The sequence below is a fragment of the Bombina bombina genome, chromosome 2 (genome assembly GCF_027579735.1).
Source record: "Bombina bombina isolate aBomBom1 chromosome 2, aBomBom1.pri, whole genome shotgun sequence".
NCBI classification, from domain to species: Eukaryota; Metazoa; Chordata; class Amphibia; order Anura; family Bombinatoridae; genus Bombina; species Bombina bombina.
Window position 1 is genome coordinate 106287660 of NC_069500.1, and position 6000 is coordinate 106293659.

Consider the following 6000-nt stretch of genomic DNA (forward strand, 5'->3'; position numbering starts at 1 on the left):
ACATTTTTTTGAGATTTTTTTGGAATTTTTTTGTACTTTTTTCACATTTTTTCCATTTGTCACATAACATTCATTATCTATTTTTTCCCCATTCTCTGTTGACCATACTGTTTGGATCATTATTGTACGTTTGTTTTTTATTGTACTTTTGTTTGTTTAATCCCTTGTTTATCACACTTTTGCTCACATTGTGCGACGGCACTCCACATTTGTTATTTGTATCTATTGGGAGCGGACTCCGCTTTTAGACCCCTTAACTATCACATCTTTACCACAGTCAACCTAGGCTATCCCTCAGATATGGATCCATAACTGCAGGCCGTTTTATCGTGCTGCATTTGCATTGCATTAACCAGCTATTACTTTCAGCCCTTTACTGGGACATCATCACCAGTAATCAGATGCTTTTAATCTATTTTAGGTTGTATTTCAGATTATATTTTAGGTTATATCACCATAATCTGACTTCTTTCAGTATCATTTATATTTAGCTTTTTTCTCCACTTTGACTGGGACATCGTCACCAGTAATTATCTGTTTTTTTCTACCAGTTGTTTTAATTAACACTTGCTTTTTTTCTACCAGTTGTTTTAATTACACTTGCCAGTTGGTATATCACATAGAACTTGTTTTCCGTTCTCATCTTACGGGACCCCCCCTTCTTGCTTCATTGTAAGGAACAAGGATCTCTGTACCTGTTCCACAATTTTTAATGTCTAAATTTTAATTTTAATTCTAATTTTATTGTATCTTTTAGTGTATCTGGTCAATAAATATATTATTATATCTTATTCCCATTACTAGTGTGTATATCGACCCTTAGGCCTCTGTTGGCGCTGTGTACACTCCTTTCTTTATCCTTCCTGTGCACCACAGCATAGGGGTCATCTTAGCGCTGGATTACCATATTCATATTCTGTTCACTTGATGTGTGTGTATATGTCTGTGTTTTTTCTGTGGATGTCTCAGTGAGGGTGTGTGTGTGTATGTATGTCTTAGTGTGTTTTCTGTGGGTGTCTGTGTGTATGTCTTTGTGTGTATGTCTTTGTGTCTTTTCTGTGGGTGTCTGTGAGTGTGTATGTCTTTGGGTGTTTTCTAAGGCTGTCTTTGTGGGTATTTCCTTGTGTGTATGTGCAAGTTTGTGCTTCAGTTTGTGTCCATTGTCTGTTCCTTTGTAGGACCTTACTACTGATTATTCACATCTTTCTATAGACTTTGAGACAAATGAGACCTTTCCAGAAGTCACCAATCCACCACTTAACCTTTAAATTATTGTTTAGCTTCCTTTCAGCCACTGCATGCTGTTGTCATCATTTTTTTCTTATCTTCCTTGACAAAAAGATAATCAGAACTCCATATTTTATCTTGTAAATCTCCTTTTTCAACAAAACTGTAGTCTACCTCATTACTTGTCAGGCCAATGTAAACAAGTGCTGAGTGTCTGTGTGGGTGTCTGTGTCTGAGTGTGTTTGTGTGTTTCTTTGCGTGTCTGCTAGAGTGTCTATATGTGAATCCTTATGTGTGAGTGTGTGTTTTATTGTATGAGTGTGTATGTGTGTTTCTGTGTTCGTATGTTACTACCTTTACAACATTTCCAAGTTTGACTAAACTTAAGAATAAATTGCATATACGTTTAGTTAGTCACTTGGTCAAAAACTGCACATGTCAAGGGGGGCCCCTGATCAATGGTTAAGTAAGGGGCCCCAAAATTTCTAGTGGCGGCCTTGCTCCTGGCTCTCCTAACATAGCATCCCTTTTAATTCAGATGGTGACGTATAGTGTGAGCTGACACATTTGTACCCTGTGCCTGAAGGTCAGCTTGAATTTGTCTAGAAGTTGAGCGAGGTTCTTTATCACCATTCGAACAATCTAATGTTGCAATCCTTTATCAATTTTTCTCTTTCGTTCACGTCCATGGAGATTAGCTACAGTGCCATGGACTGTAAACATCTTGACAATGTTAAAAAACTAAAATATTGCATTGGCTCTACACAAATAATGTGGGGATGCCCTATATAATTAGAATTGTAATATAAATTCAGGCTAGAGTGATCGTGCATATATAAAATTTACAGAGTTGAGTCAGGACAGTATGACTAGAAAGTATGCATATATATAGCACTTCTGTGTCCCCTTGGGTTTTATACAATTTTTTCCACGGGGTGAAAAACCTTATCTGTAGTTAGAATATTACTTTTAATGCATAAATTAAAAACAGATGTGTGAAATTGAAAAATACAAGAGAGATTCTGGAAATGCAATATCATAATGCTATTATAGCATTCTAATTGATCTGGAAATACCTATAACTTACTATGTTCAAGTGTGTATGTTTGGCATATAAGAACTAATACACCTGTTGGAGTAACAGCAACCACTAGGGTACTTTATACAGGGTATTTGACAATTTCACATGAGCACAAGTAACTGATATCTAAAGGGTGCTTGATTTATCCGTTTCATCACTAGAGTATAATATCAACCAGTATTTGTATGACTTGTTTAGTTTGAATGGATTTCGGCAAGGGATAAATATTAAATTCCTAAATTGTGCCCGTGAAATGAGTCTTACTAATAGGAGGGAGTTAACAGATAGATGTAATTATGTAATACTCTTGTACAATTGTTACAAAATAAATTGCAACACAATGATTTAATATTATTCAGATTTGGTAAGTGTATAATGTTGTAAAAGCCTACAGGGAGTCAGGGGCTAATGAATAAATAAATCAACCTGTTATTAATCCGGTGTTAATCTTGTACACCTCTGACAGTGTTGTATAGTATTGCGAATATCTATGAATAAGCAGTCATTTTTCAGGTTTAATTTCTGTTTGAATATTGTTGAGTATTATACACCTGAAAACTTCTATCTCTCGATTATCTAAACCAAAAAGTACCCCAAAGAATGTATCTCACAGTTGGTTGGTATACGGTGCTGTGTGAACTCACAGGGAGTAGTAACTTAATACAAATGAAGATCAACCTTATATTACTCCAGTGTTACTCTTATACACCTCTCTCAGTGTTATCTCATATTGTAAATGCCTGCACACAAGCAGTCACTACTTAAAGGGCCATGATACCCAAATGTTGAAACACTTGAAAGTGATGCAACATAGCTGTAAAAAGCTGACTAGAAAATATCCCCTGAACATCTCTATGTAAAAAAGTAAGATATTTTACCTCAAAATTTCCTCAGTAGCCTCATCCCATTGTAAAGGACTTCTAAGCAGCAAATCAGTATGCTTGTCCTGGGACAGGCAAAGGAGCGAGCTTTGTGCACTCTCATCTTATTTCCCTGTTCAGTTTAAGGAAGTTTACTATGAAATCTCATGAGAGTTAAGTAAAATCTCATGAGATCACAGTAAAAGAGTTCATGACCTCAGCACCGTTGATGCTGATTGGCTGCTGTTGATTTCTTGATTTTTTTATTTTTTTCCTGTAGCTGGGCAGCAGCTGAAGTATAACTTTTTACACAGAACTTACTCTGTTGAGCTGAGAAGGGTGTGAGGTAAAATATCTTCCTTTTTTACATAGAGATGCTCAGTTGATATTTTCCTGTTAGCTTTTTTTCAGTTATACTGCATCAGTTTCAAGTGATTTAGCATATGAGTATTATGTCCCTTTAAGTGGTTGTTCAATTGGCCTAATGTTTAAATATTCTTTACGATTAAACAGCTATGGTTACTATCGTTAGTTTGCAAGTTAAAGTAAATTAGGATTTATTTGTATTGCTTTGTTTTTCACACTGTATTTAGGATATTTATTCTTATTCTATTACACAATATTATTTTTGAAGTTTTAATAATCTTCTAATGAGTTTTACAAAATTTTCTAAATCTAGTGTAAAAAAAAACTTTGTATAAATATATATATATATATATATATATATATATATATATATATATATATATAGTGGGGCAAAAAAGTATTTAGTCAGCCACCAATTGTGCAAGTTCTCCCACTTAAGAAGATGAGAGAGGCCTGTAATTTTCATCATAGGTATACCTCAACTATGAGAGACAAAACGTGGAAACAAATCCAGACATTCGCATTGTCTGATTTGTAAAGAATTTATTTGCAAATTATGGTGGAAAATAAGTATTTGGTCAAGATCAAAAGTTCATCTCAATACGTTGTTATATATCCTTTGTTAGCAATGACAGAGGTCAAACGTTTTCTGTAAGTCTTCACAAGGTTGTCACACACTGTTGCTGGTATGTTGGCCCATTCCTGCATGCAGATCTCCTCTAGAGCAGTGATGTTTTGGGGCTATCGCTGGGCAACACGGACTTTCAACTCCCTCCAAAGGTTTTCTATGGGGTTGAGATCTGGAGACTGGCTAGGCCACTCCAGGACCTTGAAATGTTTCTTACGAAGTCACTCCTTCGTTGCCTGGGTGGTGTGTTTGGGATCATTGTCATGCTGAAAGACCCAGCCACGTTTCATCTTCAATGCCCTTGCTGATGGAAGGAGGTTTGCACTCAAAATCTCACGATACATGGCCCCATTAATTCTTTTAGTCGTCCTGTTCCCTTTGCAGAGAAACAGCCCCAAAGCATGATGTTGCCACCCCCATGCTTCACAGTAGGTATGGTGTTCTTTGGTTGCAACTCAGCATTCGCTCTCCTCCAAACACGACGAGTTGTGTTTCTACCAAACAGTTCTACTTTGGTTTCATCTGACCATATGACATTCTCCCAATCCGCTTCTGGATCATCCAAATGCTCTCTAGCATACTTCAGATGGGCCCGGACATGTACTGGCTTAAGCAGAGGGACACGTCTGGCACTGCAGGATCTGAGTCCCTGGCGGCGTAGTGTGTTACTGATGGTAGCCTTTGTTATGTTGGTCCCAGCTCTCTGCAGGTCATTCACTAGGTCCCCCCGTGTGGTTCTGGGATGTTTGCTCACTGTTCTTGTGATCATTTTGAACCCACGGGGTGAGATCTTGCGTGGAGCCCCAGATCGAGGGAGATTATCAGTGGTCTTGTATGTCTTCCATTTTCTAATTATTGCTCCCACAGTTGATTTCTTCACACCAAGCTGCTTGCTTATTGCAGATTCAGTCTTCCCAGCCTGGTGCAGGTCTACAATTTTGTTTCTGGTGTCCTTCGACAGCTCTTTGGTCTTCACCATAGTGGAGTTTGGAGTGTGACTGTTTGAGGTTGTGGACAGGTGTCTTTTATACTGATAACAAGTTCAAACAGGTGCCATTAATACAGGTAATGAGTGGAGGACAGAGGAGCCTCTTAAAAAAGAAGATACAGGTCTGTGAGAGCCAGATACCTTGCTTGTTTGTAGGTGACTAAATATTTATTTTCTACCATAATATGCAAATAAATTCTTTCCAAATCAGACAATGTGATTGTCTGGATTTGTTTCCACATTTTGTCTCTCATAGTTGAGGTATACCTATGATGAAAATGACAGGCCTCTCTCATTTTCTTAAGTGGGAGAACTTGCACAATTAGTGGCTGACTAAATACTTTTTTGCCCCACTGTACAACATCCATTTTACAAACCACAACATATTTTTTACTGCTGCAAAAAATTGGCTGCAAATACATCAAGAGACAACTATTCTTTTTTAAATAATATTGGGAACTTAGTCACAAAATATGGCCATATTCTGCTTAGCCAGTCACCACTTTCAAGGTGCCCCAATTCGACTGATCCTACTCTACAGTCCTTTTTGCCACAGAGGGCTGAAACATTCCTGCTTTTACTCTTCATAATAGAATGAGACTCCCTGGCTTTTTATTCACAACTCTATAACACTGTTATGAGCACACCTGAACTTGGGTGGGGTACTTAAACCAATGGGAGATGGTCAGTCTCCCTGGTAATTTTAAATACAAATACAAAATTTGTTTTTTTAGCACACCTTACAAACAGTTTAAATCCACATCTGGGAGTGCTGCCAATATGACCCAGTAATTACACAAACAAAGAGGTATCAGCGCACATCCATTTTACAAAGCACAACATATTTTTT